The sequence below is a fragment of the Pseudophryne corroboree genome, chromosome 7 (genome assembly GCF_028390025.1).
Source record: "Pseudophryne corroboree isolate aPseCor3 chromosome 7, aPseCor3.hap2, whole genome shotgun sequence".
Classification (NCBI taxonomy): Eukaryota; Metazoa; Chordata; class Amphibia; order Anura; family Myobatrachidae; genus Pseudophryne; species Pseudophryne corroboree.
Window position 1 is genome coordinate 97,324,098 of NC_086450.1, and position 15,367 is coordinate 97,339,464.

At 47.5% G+C, this 15,367-nt stretch overlaps 1 protein-coding gene across 1 annotated transcript in view; it reads right to left on the reverse strand.

The window, feature by feature from the left end:
* The window catches only part of PDK1 (pyruvate dehydrogenase kinase 1), an 82,757-nt gene that overhangs the window by 8,125 nt on the left and 59,265 nt on the right, over positions 1-15,367 (reverse strand). The window lies entirely within an intron of this gene.

Sequence of the window (15,367 nt, forward strand, 5' to 3'; positions counted from 1 at the left end):
AGAGATGATTTTGCCAAATTTATGAGCAGCCCGTGCTTCTGCAGACACGTTATTATCTGTTGCAGATGACATAGGAGCAATTCCTGCGACTGTGCCAGGATTAAAAGATCGTCGAGGTATGGAAAAATTCTTATCCCCTGCTGGCGGAGATAAGCTGCCATTACCATCATAATCTTAGTAAATACTCTGGGGGCTGTGGCAAACCCAAAAGGTAGGGCCTGGAACTGAAAATGCTGTTGGAGGATAGCGAACCTGAGAAAGCACTGATGGGACAGTGCTATAGGAACATGTAGGTAAGCATCCCGTATATCCAGGGATACCATATAATCCCCTGGCTCCATGGCCAAAATGATGTAATGTAAAGTCTCCATATGAAACAGAGCTATCCAAATGTATTTGTTCAGCACTTTGAGATTGAGAATGGGCCGAAATGACCCATTTGGCTTCTGAACTAAAAACAGGTTGGAGTAAAACCCCTGTCCTCGTTGTGCATGAGGAACTGGAATGACTACTCCTGACTGAAGCAATTTCTGAACTGCCTCTTGCAAAGCCCTGGCCTTCGTCTCTACCCGAGACGGGCTGTTACAAAAAAAAACCTTTGAGGAGGGTGCTTCTTGAAGGCAAAAGCATAACCTAGAGATACCGCTTCCTGCTCCCAGGCATCTGTTGTAGACTGCTGCCAGATCTGTGCAAACTGAAGAACTCGGCTCCCCACCCTGGGATCCCCCAGGTGGAAGCCCGCACCATCAGGCTGATGGCTTATCTGTCTTACCAACTGGTCCTCTGGTAGCCCAATGCTTTTCAGTCTTACCAGACTTGTTGTGCTATCACTTTTAACTTTAGCTTTTCCGTTAGTCCGAAAGGGCCGAAAAGCCGGAACTTTAGGTTTGAAATTGGATGTGGAAGGAAACTTTACTTTCTTGGAGTCTGCTTCTGACTCCAAAATATTTGTCAAATCTTTACCAAAAAGAATATCTCCAGAAAAGAGCAAAGATTCCAAAACCTTCTTAGATTCTGAATCAGCTTTCCAAGCCAAACTGCTCTACGGGCAGCTATTGTTGAAGCTGATGGCCTGGAGGCAATAGTACCCATATCCAATACTGCTTCTTCCAAGGACATTGCAGCCTGTTTTATATGTGCTATATGGTTTTTTTGCTCTCTAGATGCTATTGAAAAATCCCCCTCCAATGCATCAGCCCAGGCAGCCACTGCCTTTGCCATCCAAGCTGAAGCCATGGCTGGCCTTATGACTGCCCCAGACTGGGAAAAAGTGTTTTTTAGAAAACCATCCACTCTCCTATCTGTGACATCATTTAACGATGTTGAAGGCAAAGGTAATGTAGATTTTCGCACTAATCAAATCACATGCGTATCTACTTTAGGAGCCACCTCTCTTTTTAAGCAATCCCCTGCTGGAAGAGGATAATTGGAATTCCATTTCTTAGGAATTCTAAACTTATTAGGCGTAGCCCAAGCCTCTTCCATGATTTCCGTCAGCCGATCTGACCCTGGAAACTCAGTCTTAACTATTTTGGGACGTTTAAAATAAGAATTTACTTACCGATAATTCTATTTCTCGGAGTCCGTAGTGGATGCTGGGGTTCCTGAAAGGACCATGGGGAATAGCGGCTCCGCAGGAGACAGGGCACAAAAAGTAAAGCTTTAGGATCAGGTGGTGTGCACTGGCTCCTCCCCCTATGACCCTCCTCCAAGCCAGTTAGGTACTGTGCCCGGACGAGCGTACACAATAAGGGAGGAATTTCGAATCCCGGGTAAGACTCATACCAGCCACACCAATCACACCGTACAACTTGTGATCTAAACCCAGTTAACAGTATGATAACAGCGGAGCCTCTGAAAAGATGGCTCACAACAATAATAACCCGATTTTTGTAACTATGTACAAGTATTGCAGATAATCCGCACTTGGGATGGGCGCCCAGCATCCACTACGGACTCCGAGAAATAGAATTATCGGTAAGTAAATTCTTATTTTCTCTATCGTCCTAGTGGATGCTGGGGTTCCTGAAAGGACCATGGGGATTATACCAAAGCTCCCAAACGGGCGGGAGAGTGCGGATGACTCTGCAGCACCGAATGAGAGAACTCCAGGTCCTCTTTTGCCAGGATATCAAATTTGTAGGATTTTACAAACGTGTTCTCCCCTGACCACGTAGCTGCTCGGCAGAGTTGTAATGCCGAGACCTCTCGGGCAGCCGCCCAAGACGAGCCCACCTTCCTTGTGGAATGGGCCTTAACCGATTTAGACTGTGGCAGGCCTGCCTCAGAATGTGCAAGTTGAATTGTGTTACAAATCCAACGAGCAATCGACTGCTTAGAAGCAGGCGCACCCAACTTGTTGGGTGCATACAGTATAAACAGCGAGTCAGATTTTCTGACTCCAGCTGTCCTGGAACATATTTTCAGGGCCCTGACAACTTCTAGCAACTTGGAGTCCTCCAAGTCCCTAGTAGGTGCAAGGCACCACAATAAGCTGGTTCAGGTGAAACACTGACACCACCTTAGGGAGAGAACTGGGGACGAGTCCGCAGCTCTGCCCTGTCCGAATGGACAAACAGATATGGGCTTTTTTGAGAAAAAACCACCAATTTGACACTCGCCTGGTCCAGGCCAGGGCCAAGAGCATGGTCACTTTTTATGTGAGATGCTTCAAATCCACATATTTGACTGGTTTTAAACCAATGTGATTTGAGGAATCCCAGAACTACGTTGAGATCCCACAGTGCCACTGGAGGCACAAAAAAGGGGTTTGTATATGCAATACTCCCTTGACAAACTTCTGGACTTCAGGAACTGAAGCCAATTCTTTCTGGAAGAAAATTTACAGGGCCGAATTTGAACCTTAATGGACCCCAATTTGAGGCCCATAGACACTCCTGTTTGCAGGAAATGCAGGAAACGACCGAGTTGAAATTTCTTTGTAGGGCCTTCCTGGCCTCACACCACGCAACATATTTTTGCCACACGTGGTGATAATGTTGTGCGGTCACCTCCTTTCTGGCTTTGACCAGGGTAGGAATGACCTCTTCCGGAATGCCTTTTTTCCCTTAGGATCCGGCTTTCCATCGCCATGCCGACAAACGCAGCTGCGGTAAGTCTTGGAACAGACATGGTACTTGCTGAAGCAAGTCCCTTCTTAGCGGCAGAGGCCATAAGACCTCTGTAAGCATCTCTTGAAGTTCCGGGTACCAAGTCCTTCTTGGCCAATCCGGAGCCATGAGTATAGTTCTTACTCCTCTACGTCTTATAATTCTCAGCACCTTAGGTATGAGAAGCAGAGGAGGGAACACATACACCGACTGGTACACCCACGGTGTTACCAGAACGTCCACATCTATTGCCTGAGGGTCTCTTGACCTGGCGCAATACCTGTCCCGTTTTTTGTTCAGACGGGACGCCATCATGTCCACCTTTGGTATTTCCCAACGGTTTACAATCATGTGGAAAAAACTTCTCAATGAAGTTTCCACTCTCCCGGGTGGAGGTCGTGCTGAGGAAGTCTGCTTCCCAGTTTCCATTCCCGGGATGAAAAACTGCTGACAGTGTTATCACATGATTTTCCGCCCAGCGAAAAGTCCTTGCAGTTTCTGCCATTGCCCTCCTGCTTCTTGTGTCGCCCTGTCTGTTTACGTGGGCGACTGCCGTGATGTTTTTCCCACTGGATCAATACCGGCTGACCTTGAAGCAGAGGTCTTGCTAAGCTTAGAGCATTATAAATTTACCCTTAGCTCCAGTATATTTATGTGGAGAAAAGTCTCCATACTTGATCACACTCCCTGGAAATTTTTCCCTTGTGTGACTGCTCCCCAGCCTCTCAGGCTGGGCTCCGTGGTTACCAGCATCCAATCCTGAATGCCGAATCTGCGGCCCTCTAGAAGATGAGCACTCTATAACCACCACAGGAGAGACACCCTTGTCCTTGGATATTGGGTTATCCGCTGATGCATCTGAAGATGCGATCCGGACCATTTGTCCAGCAGATCCCACTGAAAAGTTCTTACGTGAAATCTGCCGAATGGAATTGCTTCGTAGGAAGCCACCATTTTTACCAGGACCCTTGTGCAATGATGCACTGTTTTTAGGAGGTTCCTGACTTGCTCGGATAACTCCCTGGCTTTCTCTTCCGGGAGAAACACCTTTTTCTGGACTGTGTCCAGAATCATCCCTAGGCACAGCAGACGTGTCGTCGGGATCAGCTGCGATTTTGGAATATTTAGAATCCACCCGTGCTGATTGTAGCAGTATCCGAGATAGTGCTACTCCGACCTCCAACTGTTCCCTGGACTATGCCCCTATCAGGAGATCGTCCAAGTAAGGGGTAATTAAGACGCCTTTTCTTCGAAGAAGAATCATCAATTCGGCCATTACCTTGGTAAAGACCCCGGGGTGCCGTGGACAATCCAAACGGCAGCGTCTGAAACTGATAGTGACAGTTCTGCACCACGAACCTGAGGTACCCTTAGTGAGAAGGGCAAATTTGGGACATAGAGGTAAGCATCCCTGATGTCCCGGGACACTATATAGTCCCCTTCTTCCTGGTTCGTTATCACTGCTCTGAGTGACTTCATCTTAATTTGAACCTTTGTAAGTGTTCAAAAAATTTTTTTAGAATAAGTCTCACCTAGCCTTCTGGCTTCAGTACCACAATATAGTGTGGAATAATACCCCTTTTCTGTAGTAGGAGGGGTAATTTAATTATCACCTGCTGGGAATACAGCTTGTGAATTTTTTCCCATACTACCTCCTTGTCGGAGGGAGACTTGGTAAAGCAGACTTCAGGAGCCTGCGAAGGGGAAACGTCTCGACATTCCCATCTGTACCCCCGGGATACTACTTGTAGGATCCAGGGGTCCTGTACGGTCTCAGCGCCATGCTGAGAACTTGTCAGACGCGGTGGAACGCTTCTGTTCCTGGGAATGGGCTGCCTGCTGCAGTCTTCTTCCCTTTCCTCTATCCCTGGGCAGATATGATCTTATAGGGACGAGAGGACTGAGGCTGAAAAGACGGTGTCTTTTTCTGCAGAGATGTGACTTAGGGTAAAAAAACGGTGGATTTTCCAGCAGTTGCCGTGACCACCAGGTCCGATGGACCGACCCCAAACAAGTCCTCTTCCTTTATACGGCCATACTGTGCCGTTTGGAATCTGCATCACCTGACCACTGTCGTGTCCATAACATCTTCTGGCAGTTATGGACATCGCGTTTATTCATGATGCCAGAGTGCAAATATCCCTCTGTGCATCTCGCATATATAGAAATGCTCTATAGTCAATAAAATACTGTCCCTGTCAAGGGTATCAATATTTTTAGTCAGGGAATCCGACCAAGCCACCCTAGCTCTGCACATCCAGGCTGAGGCGATCGCTGGCCGCAGTATAACACCAGTATGTGGGTATATACTTTTTATTATATTTTCCAGCCTTGTCAGCTGGTCCTTGAGGACGGCCCTATCTATAGACGGTACCGCCACTTGTTTTGATAAGCGTGTGAGCGCCTTATCCACCTTAAGGGGTGTTTCCCAACGCGCCCTAACTTCTGGCGGGAAAGGGTATACCGCCCATAATTTTCTATCGGGGGGAACCCACGCATCATCACACACTTTATTTAATTTATCTGATTCAGGAAAAACTATGGTAGTTTTTTCACATCCCACATAATACCCTCTTTTGTGGTACTTGTAGTATCAGAAATACGTAACACCTCCTTCATTGCCTTTAACGTGTGGCCCTAATAAGGAATACGTTTGTTTATTCACCGTCGACACTGGATTCAGTGTCCCTGTCTGTGTCTGTGTCGACCGACTAAAGTAAACGGGCGTTTTAAAACCCTTGACGGTGTTTTTGAGACGTCTGGACCGTACTAATTGTTTGTCGGCCGTCTCATGTCGTCAACCGACTTTGCAGCGTGTTGACATTATCACGTAATTTCCTAAATAAGCCATCCATTCCGGTGTCGACTCCCTAGAGAGTGACATCACCATTACAGGCAATTGCTCCGCCTCCTCACCAACATCGTCCTCCTACCTGTCGACACACACGTACCGACACACAGCACACACACAGGGAATGCTCTGATAGAGGACAGGACCCACTAGCCCTTTGGAGAGACAGAGGGAGAGTTTGCCAGCACACACCAAAAACGCTATAATTATATAGGGACAACCTTATATAAGTGTTTTCCCTTATAGCATTTTAATATATATATAAGCATATCGCCAAATTAGTGCCCCCCCTCTCTGTTTTAACCCTGTTTCTGTAGTGCAGTGCAGGGGAGAGCCTGGGAGCCTTCCCTCCAGCCTTTCTGTGAGGGAAAATGGCGCTGTGTGCTGAGGAGATAGGCCCCGCCCCTTTTTCGGCGGCCTCGTCTCCCGCTCTTAACGGATTCTGGCAGGGGTTAAATATCTCCATATAGCCTCCGGAGGCTATATGTGAGGTATTTTTAGCCAAAATAGGTATTCATTTGCCTCCCAGGGCGCCCCCCTCCCAGCGCCCTGCACCCTCAGTGACTGCCGTGTGAAGTGTGCTGAGAGGAAAATGGCGCACAGCTGCAGTGCTGTGCGCTACCTTTAGAAGACTGAGGAGTCTTCTGCCGCCGATTCTGGACCTCTTCTTACTTCAGCATCTGCAAGGGGGCCGGCGGCAAGGCTCCGGTGACCATCCAGGCTGTACCTGTGATCGTCCCTCTGGAGCTGATGTCCAGTAGCCAAGAAGCCAATCCATCCTGCACGCAGGTGAGTTCACTTCTTCTCCCCTAAGTCCCTCGTTGCAGTGATCCTGTTGCCAGCAGGACTCACTGTAAAATAAAAAACCTAAGCTAAACTTTCCTAAGCAGCTCTTTAGGAGAGCCACCTAGATTGCACCCTTCTCGGCCGGGCACAAAAATCTAACTGGCTTGGAGGAGGGTCATAGGGGGAGGAGCCAGTGCACACCACCTGATCCTAAAGCTTTACTTTTTGTGCCCTGTCTCCTGCGGAGCCGCTATTCCCCATGGTCCTTTCAGGAACCCCAGCATCCACTAGGACGATAGAGAAACACAGGTGCCTTGGTTTTTAACACAGGCTCCGCTGAATCCTCTAAGGATAGAATAACTTTCATTGCTTTAATTAACTCAGCTATATCCACTGAGCTTAGACCTTCCTCCTCCTCTTCGTATGCCGAAGTAGAATTAATTGAGCTTTCATCTCAGATGAATCCTTATCTGAACCATGTGTAGCCTGGGAGGATGAAGATTTACTTACCACTGGCTTCTCAGCTTGTTTCTTTTGAGAGGCAGCTGCTGGAAGTGATACACCACAGGTGGGAAGCTGTATGTAAGGGTTAATCGTGTAACCTATTCCTGGTACAGGAGTTGGAGGAATTATCCTTTCAGCTATACTGGATCAAGTCTGTGCAAACATAGCCCACGGTGGATCAACCTGCACCTGAATCGGCCTTGTATTTTTCAAGAACCCCTGGTGAAAGCTAAAACAATTTGCACACAAACCATCCTGAACCAGATCCTGAGAGGATAACACAGCTTTACAAGACAAACATGATATAAGTGTTGGTGTTGCTGTGAGTGTATCTTCCTCACCTTTGCTGCTCTTAGACATGATAAATAATCAACACTTCCATAGTGTACTACACAATTTGTGACTGTAATCACTTTAAGCTTTTTAAAGTGACATACAATCCGACCCTACTCATTCACCAGCATTGAGGATCGGAATAGAACAAAATTGACAGAATATAGTTAAGTCGGCAATCATACTAGCAGTCAGTCACATGTTATACATTAGTATAAGCAATATGAGCACAGCATCAACTACAACTACATTTCAAGTATGTAGGAGAACATATTACTGAATCATGTTTAAACAGATCTACCGTATTCAGACGCATTGCGAAAGAAACAGTAAATGTATACAGACTCATATGCAATAGGCACTTATCTAACTATTCATATTCAAAAAGGTAGATAGAGACTTAGTGCTGTATTACCCGTACTCAGTAGAGTGGGATACAGGGAGACTCACCTCGCATCCAGGACCGATCAATACGTTAGTGAACGCTCAGTGGATCCAGATGCTACTAGTGTACACTGCATCTCCATAAACCTATAGTGAACACAGACGCACCAGCCACACAGCCGCCTATGCTGCGACTGGGTCCCCTTCGTGTACAGCATCTGAGACGGAAGCAGGAAACAGTTCATGGCGAGAGACTCGGAGGAAACTGGTCATGAACTGGGGGGGGGGGGGGCGGGGGTGCCCAGGAGAGCATCTGACTCCTCACTGCTGACATCAACTATTCCTGGAGCCTATGATCCCTAAGGCCTAGCGCTGGTGTACCCGAGGTGGCAGCTGCGTCAGCGACTGTTTAGTAATCTCCTCCCAAAACAGTGCGGCTATGTCCGTATTCCCCTTCTAAGCGGAACCGATGCCTTACCTTCTCCCCGTGCTCCGGCCACAGCCTGGTAACGTCTGCTGGACCTGCTAGTATATCCGACACAGACGCCCGTTGAAACAGCACTATACTCGTGAGCGTTGTTGCGACCTGGTAGAGAGTTGTTGGAGCGACTCTTTCTAAAGGCCCGTACACACTGGTCGATATATCAGCCATTCTCGTGAACGGCCGATATATCGCGGGACCGTCGGCCAGTGTGTACGGCCGATACGTCTGTGAACTCCGTCGTTCACAGACGTATTGCGTCGGCCACGCAGCACAGCCGACGGACAATATATCTACCGATATATTGGCGCGTCGCTGTGTGTGTACGGGGCGACCGCCCGTACACATGCTGCGGTGGCCGGTGGTGATTGACAGCTGAACTTGGCGGGCGTGTATACACGCCCGCCCAGTTCATGACGTCAGTCCCCGACGGATCGGGCAGTGTGTGTGCTCAACAAACTGCCCGATCCGTCCATAGAAATATCTGCAGATCAATTGATCTGCAGATATATTTATTAGTGTGTACCCACCTTAAGGTACGTATAAGACGCTGTTTAGAAAGATTGCTCAGAAAAATAGTAAGACTATAAAAATAAAAATAGGATTTTGGCACTTACCAGATAAATCCTTTTCTTTGAATCCATAGGGGGCACTGGAGTACTCTTGGGATATGGACGGGCTTTAGCAGGACAGGCACTGAATATTTAAATTCAGTAACTCTCCTCCCCTCCATACTCCCATAATACCTCAGTGTTTTTTACGGAGCCGAACAGGAGCGATAGAGAGGATGACAATGGAGAATTACATATAACAGTATAACATAACGGATAACAATAAAGTTGACACATAACGTAACTGACAACTAAACAGTTGACACCATAACCGATATAACCTGAACATTTGAACAAGTCGGTGAGAATGTGTTACCATAAGATCCACTGAACTTACCACAAGACAGGTAAAACTGCTCTGGGTGGGCGTCCAGTGCCCCCTATGGATTCAAAGAAAAAGGATTTATCTGGTAAGTACCAAAATCCTATTTTCTTTTTCATCCACTAGGGGTCACTGGAGTACTCTTGGGACGTACCAAAGTTTCCCCCTTGGGCGGGAGAGCCGTTTGGCACCTGTAACACCAGGTGGCCAAAGCTAGATGCTGATGCCGCAAACGTATCAAACCTGTAAAAGCGCACAAACGTGTGCACTGATGACCATGTAGCCGCACGGCAAAGCTGCGTCGTAGAAGCCCCACGACCTGCTGCCCATGAAGTTCCCACAGAACATGTGGAATGAGCTGTCACTGATGTAGGTGGCTGTAGCCTAGCATGAATTTAAGCTTGACGTATGGTCAGTTTAATCCATCTGGATAAGGTCTGCTTGGAAGCTGGCCAACCCATTTTGACACCATCATAGAGAACAAACAATGTATCCGTCTTACGAACTGTATACGTTCGGGCTACATAAACGCGTATTGCGTGCACCACATCCAAAAGTAGCTGAAGTTCCTGAATCTTCTAATAACACAGGAACTACTATTGGTTGATTGATGTGAAAAGAGGACACTACCTTTGGCAGGAAAGCGGGATTCGTCCGAAGTTCCGCTCTGTCATCATGAAACACCAAATACGGTGACTTGCATGACAAGGCACCCAAATCTGAAACACGCCTTGCCGAAGCTAAGGCTAGGAGAAAAATTGTTTTCCAAGTGAGAAACTTAACATCCACTTGTTGTAAGGGTTCAAAAAATGAAGACTGTAAAAAATCTAAAACCAGATTCAAGTCCAATGGCACTGTAGGTGGTATAAATGGAGGTTGTACTCTGAGGACACCTTGCAGGAAGGTGTGTACAGTCGTCAAAAGAGCCAAACGCCTTTGAAAGTAAATTAACAAGGCAGAGACCTGCACCTTTAGAGTAGATATACGTAGTCCTCCATCCAACCCAGTCTGTAAAAATAGCAAAAGACGGGATAACCTGAAAGATTATGTCGGAAACTTCCGAGCTTCACACCAACCTATATAGGCACGCCAAATTCTGTGATAATGAGATGCCGTAACTGGCTTCCTAGCACGTAACATGGTTGGTATAACCGATTCCGGAATGCCCTCTCTTCTTAAGAGGGCGGTCTCAACAGCCACCCCGTCAAATGCAGCCGCGCTAAATCGGGGTAAAGGAACGGACCCTGTTGTAACAGGTCCGGACGTAGCGGGAGCGGCCAAGGATCGTCTGCGAGTAGTCCGCGGAGATCCGAGAAACATGCTCTCCAAGGCCAATGAGGCGCCACTAGTATGACTGTGGTGGACTCTCGTTTGATCCATTTTAGCAACAGAGGGAGCAGCGGAAACGGTGGAAACAGATACACAAGGCTGTATGGCCACGCGATCGTGAGAACATCCACTGCCACTGCCTTTGGATCTCGCGTACTGGACACATACTGGGGTGTTCGATGATTTTGGAGAGATGCCATCAGGTCCACCTGTGGGTAACCCCACCTCTGTACCAACATGTGAAACACTTCTGGATTTAATGCCCATTCTCCTGGATGAAAATCCCGACGGCTGAGATAATCCGCCTCCCAGTTGTCTACTCCCGGAATGAACACCGCCGACAATATCACCTGGTGATGCTCGGCCCAATTGAGGATTCAAGCTACTTCCCGCATGGCCATGCAGCTTCTCGTTCCTCCTTGTTTGTTGATGTACGCGACTGCTGTTGCGTTGTCTGACTGCACCTGGACAGTCTGAGACCGGAGCATGTGCATTACTTGTCGCAGCGCGTTGTAAATTGGCCGGAGTTCCAGGACATTTAAAGACAGCAATCTTTCGTGATCTGGCCAGAGACCCTGGAGCTGACAATTTTGGATCACAGCTCCCCAACCTCTGAGACTCGCGTCTGTCGTTAGAATTATCCAATTCCAGACGCCAAACCTTTTCCCTGCTGTGAGATTGTGTACTTTGAGCCACCAGAGTAGAGATACTCTGGCCCGAATCTGGTGAATCTGCAGATGCGAGCCTGACCACTGTGCGAGCACATCCAGTTGAAAAGGATGCGAGTGAAATTTTCCAAACTGAAGCGCCTTGAAAGCCGCCACCATTTTCCCTAACAGTCGAATGCACAAATGTACCGAGACTGTGCGTGGCTTGAGCACTAACTGTACCTTCTGTTCTGGCAAGTAAATTCTTTGATTCACCGTATCGAGAATCATTCCTAGGAATTGAAGTCGTTGAGACGGAATCAGATTTGATTTCTTGAAGTTGACAATCCAACCGTGCTGAACTAGCACATTGTATGTCAGCAAGGCATGTTGGAGGAGTATCTGTTGAGACGGGGCTTTGATGAGCAGATCGTCCAAGTACGGAACTCTTATCACTCCCAGGGATCTGAGATGAGCTATCATCACAGACATCACTTTGGTGAATACCCGAGGCACTGACAAGAGGCCAAGCGGTAGAGCCTGAAATTGGTAATGGTTTCGCCGTACCGCAAACCTTAAGTACCTCTGATGCGGTGGCCAAATTGGAATGTGTAAGTACGCATCCTTGAGATCCAGCGCGATCATGAATTCCTGTGGCTCTAAACCTGCAATTACTGACCGCAGGGATTCCATCTTGAATCTGTAGATAGGTGACATACTGATTGAGACCCTTTAGGTTCAATATTGGTCTGACCGAGCCATCCGGCTTTGTTACTACAAAAAGACTGGAATAATAATACCAAAGAAAACCAAGTGGCGGATAATTATGGGTAGTTTGCTCTCCTGTAGGGTCCACCGTCCTTGAAACTGATGGTCGTTTAGGACGGCTCCCCAACCTCTGAGACTGGCATCCGTCGTCAGGATCCTCCAATCCCAAATGCCGCATTTTTTTCCGGCTGCAAGGTTCTTGTGTAACGACCACCATATCAGGGAGACCCGTACCTGTGGGTGAAGTCGGATTCTCCGATGGAGAAGCCAGTGCGAGCCTGCTCCCTGAGCAATGAGGTTCATTTGGAATGGTCGTGAATGAAGTCTGCCGTACTGGAGAGCTTCGAACGATGCTACCATCTTCCCGAGAAGTTGCACACAGAGGTGCAGAGAAACGGTTTGCGTCCTCAGTACCTGAGCCACTAATCTCTGTTGGTCCTGGACCTTGTTCTCTGGTAGGAACACCCGTAATAGGACCGTGTCCAAGATGAGACCGAGGAATTTAATCCGTTGAGTCGGTATGAGGTTGGACTTTTGGAAATTGACAATCCATCCATGCTGAACTAGGAATTGATGGGATGTCTGAACATCCTTGAGCAGTCGAATCTGAGATGGAGCCTTGATCAATAAGTCGTCCAGATAAGGTATAATCGTGACCCCCAACAGTCTCAGACCTGCAACCATGATCGCCATGATCTTTGTGAAAATTCTTGGGGCTGATGCTAGGCCGAACGGCAATGCCCGGAATTGGTAGTGATCCGCCACCAGTGCGAACCTTAAGTAAGCCTGGTGAGGAGTCCAGATTGGAATATGCAGATATGCATCCTTTATGTCCATGGATACCATGAACTCGCCCTGTTCTAAGCCTGCAATGACTGATTGGATTGATTCCATCTTGAATTTGTAGACTCTTAAAAACTGGTTGAAAACTTTTAAATTGAGTATTGGTCTGACCGTCCCGTCTGGCTTTGGCACGACAAAAAGATTGGAATAGAACCCCGTTCCTCTCTGAGAAGCGGGAACCGGAATAATGACCTCTGCTTGTAGCAATTTGAGAATTGCTGCCTGTAGTGCCCTTGCTTTCTGAGGGCACTGAGGCAATCCTGTTGTAAAAAAACTGACTGTGAGGCCTCTGTTGAAATTCCAGTTTGTATCCCTGAGAGATCAAGTTGTTCACCCAAAGTTCTGGTGAGGTTTTGGCCCAGATGTCCTGAAAACCTTCCAGTCGGCCGCCCACCAAGGGGGACCCCAGGTGAGCTGGGAGGCCGTCATGCCACGGTCTTGTCAGCGGGTTTATCCTGCTTTCTGGTTGTTGCTTGTGAGCGGCCTCTACCTCCACGTGCTTGTGTACCGAAACCCCTTCCTCTGGCTCGAAAGGACTGAGATCTAAATGAAGTAAATGCTGGTCCCGAATAACCTCTCCTAGTTTGTGGAGCGGTTCTCGTATACCGGAGTAGGCAGTAGGCGGAGTAGGCAGAAAAGTGGACTTCCCCGCTGTAGCCTGCGAAATCCACTTGTCTAATTCTGGTCCGAACAGCATTTCACCCCCAAAGGGGATGGATTCTACCGCCTTCTTGGTCTCAGAGTCTCCCTGCCATTCTCTGAGCCATAAAATCCTTCTAACCGATATGGCCGATGCAGATATGCGCGATGCTATTCTGCTAATATCCTTAGAAGCTTGACACAAGTACGATGCAGATTCTCGAATATGTTCTGCCAGTTGGGTAATCTCTTCTAAGCTATTTTCCTCCTCAATAGCTTGTACAATACGGCCGGACCATGTACCCATGGCCTTGTTGACCCAAGCACAGACGATCGCAGGTCTCTGCGCTGCACCAGCTGCAACAAAAATTGACTTTAACGCAGTGTCAACTTTACGGTCTGACGCATCCTTTAAAGTAGTTACGTTAGGAATTGGTAAAATTGTCTTTTTTGACAACCTTCCTAGGGAAGCATCCACTACCGGTGGAGTCTCCCACTTGTCCATTACACCCTTAGGTAGGGGATAAGTTACCTGAAACCGTTTCGGAAATTGAAACCGTTTGTCAGGTTGTTTCCAAGCCACCTCTATCTGAGATTGGAGGGATTTAGGAATAGGAAACACTGCTGAACGCGGCTTCTGGAATTCGAACAAATCGAAATCTTCCGGCTCCCGTATTTCCTCGTCCTTAAAGCTTAGGATCTCTTTTACCGCGTCAATTAAGGAGTCTAGACCTGAGATTGCCAAGTCATCTTCTGGAAAGTCAGCGTCTAGGTTAGGTTCAATTAACTCACCTTCCTCCGTATCAAGAAGAAAACCCTCTTCCTTCTCTGATTCTGGTATCATAGGGAGGGTTCTTTTAACAGCTTTGCGCACACTCGTTTCTGCGTGTGCGGGCGGCGTTAACCTGAGAAATTCCTCCATCGTCTTTGAGAATCCCGCAGCCCATTCTGATTGCTGCTTGCGCGACTCTGCCATCTCCATGGAGATTCTATTAGCAAGGTTGTCTTCCCATGCCTTAGCCAGAGCACTGCTCCCGGGTGGAGCGTCCTTGTTTAAGCAGGAGTCGCACACCCCGGAGCTGCCAACCCGCGTGCTCTTCTTGTTACATTTCGTACAAACATAACAGATCTTGGAGGTCTTGGTTGCCTTAGACATGTTGTTTTGAAAACCCTGTACCAGGGTAGCCCGCCGCGTTTTCACCCTTTAAACTAGGAAGAGAAAGACTGGGAGATGACGGAAGCGAAGGTATTGGATCCGGCTGGAATTACCTGTCCTTTTCGTATATAAAAGGAGCAGGCCAATATGTTTACTTTAATTAACAATTAAAAAAAATATTTTTTTTTATATAATAATAAAAATAATAATAATTAAAACACCAGACGACTCGCAATCCTCACACCCCAACTGTAAATCAGCTACGATGTTAGAGTTGGTATTCGCTTGCTTCCGTGTATTTTCTGCGGGATCTTTGAAACAGAAGTCCCTTGAAAATATAAATTGTAAAGTTTGATTACTTATCAGGAGATCCTCATATACTGTATATATATTATACACCAGCAGAGGGAGCTGTTACCTAACGATCTCCCTGCTATATTATACTATGCACTATGCAGGCAGTGCAGCAGGGGGAGCTAATTCTTAATAAACAACCTTCCCCTATGTACTCTACTGGGGGGAGGGGGAGGACCCATCCATTACCTCAGCCTGGCGCCATAATCATTAAATATGGCCCTCACTAAATGTCCTGCAAGACTGCAT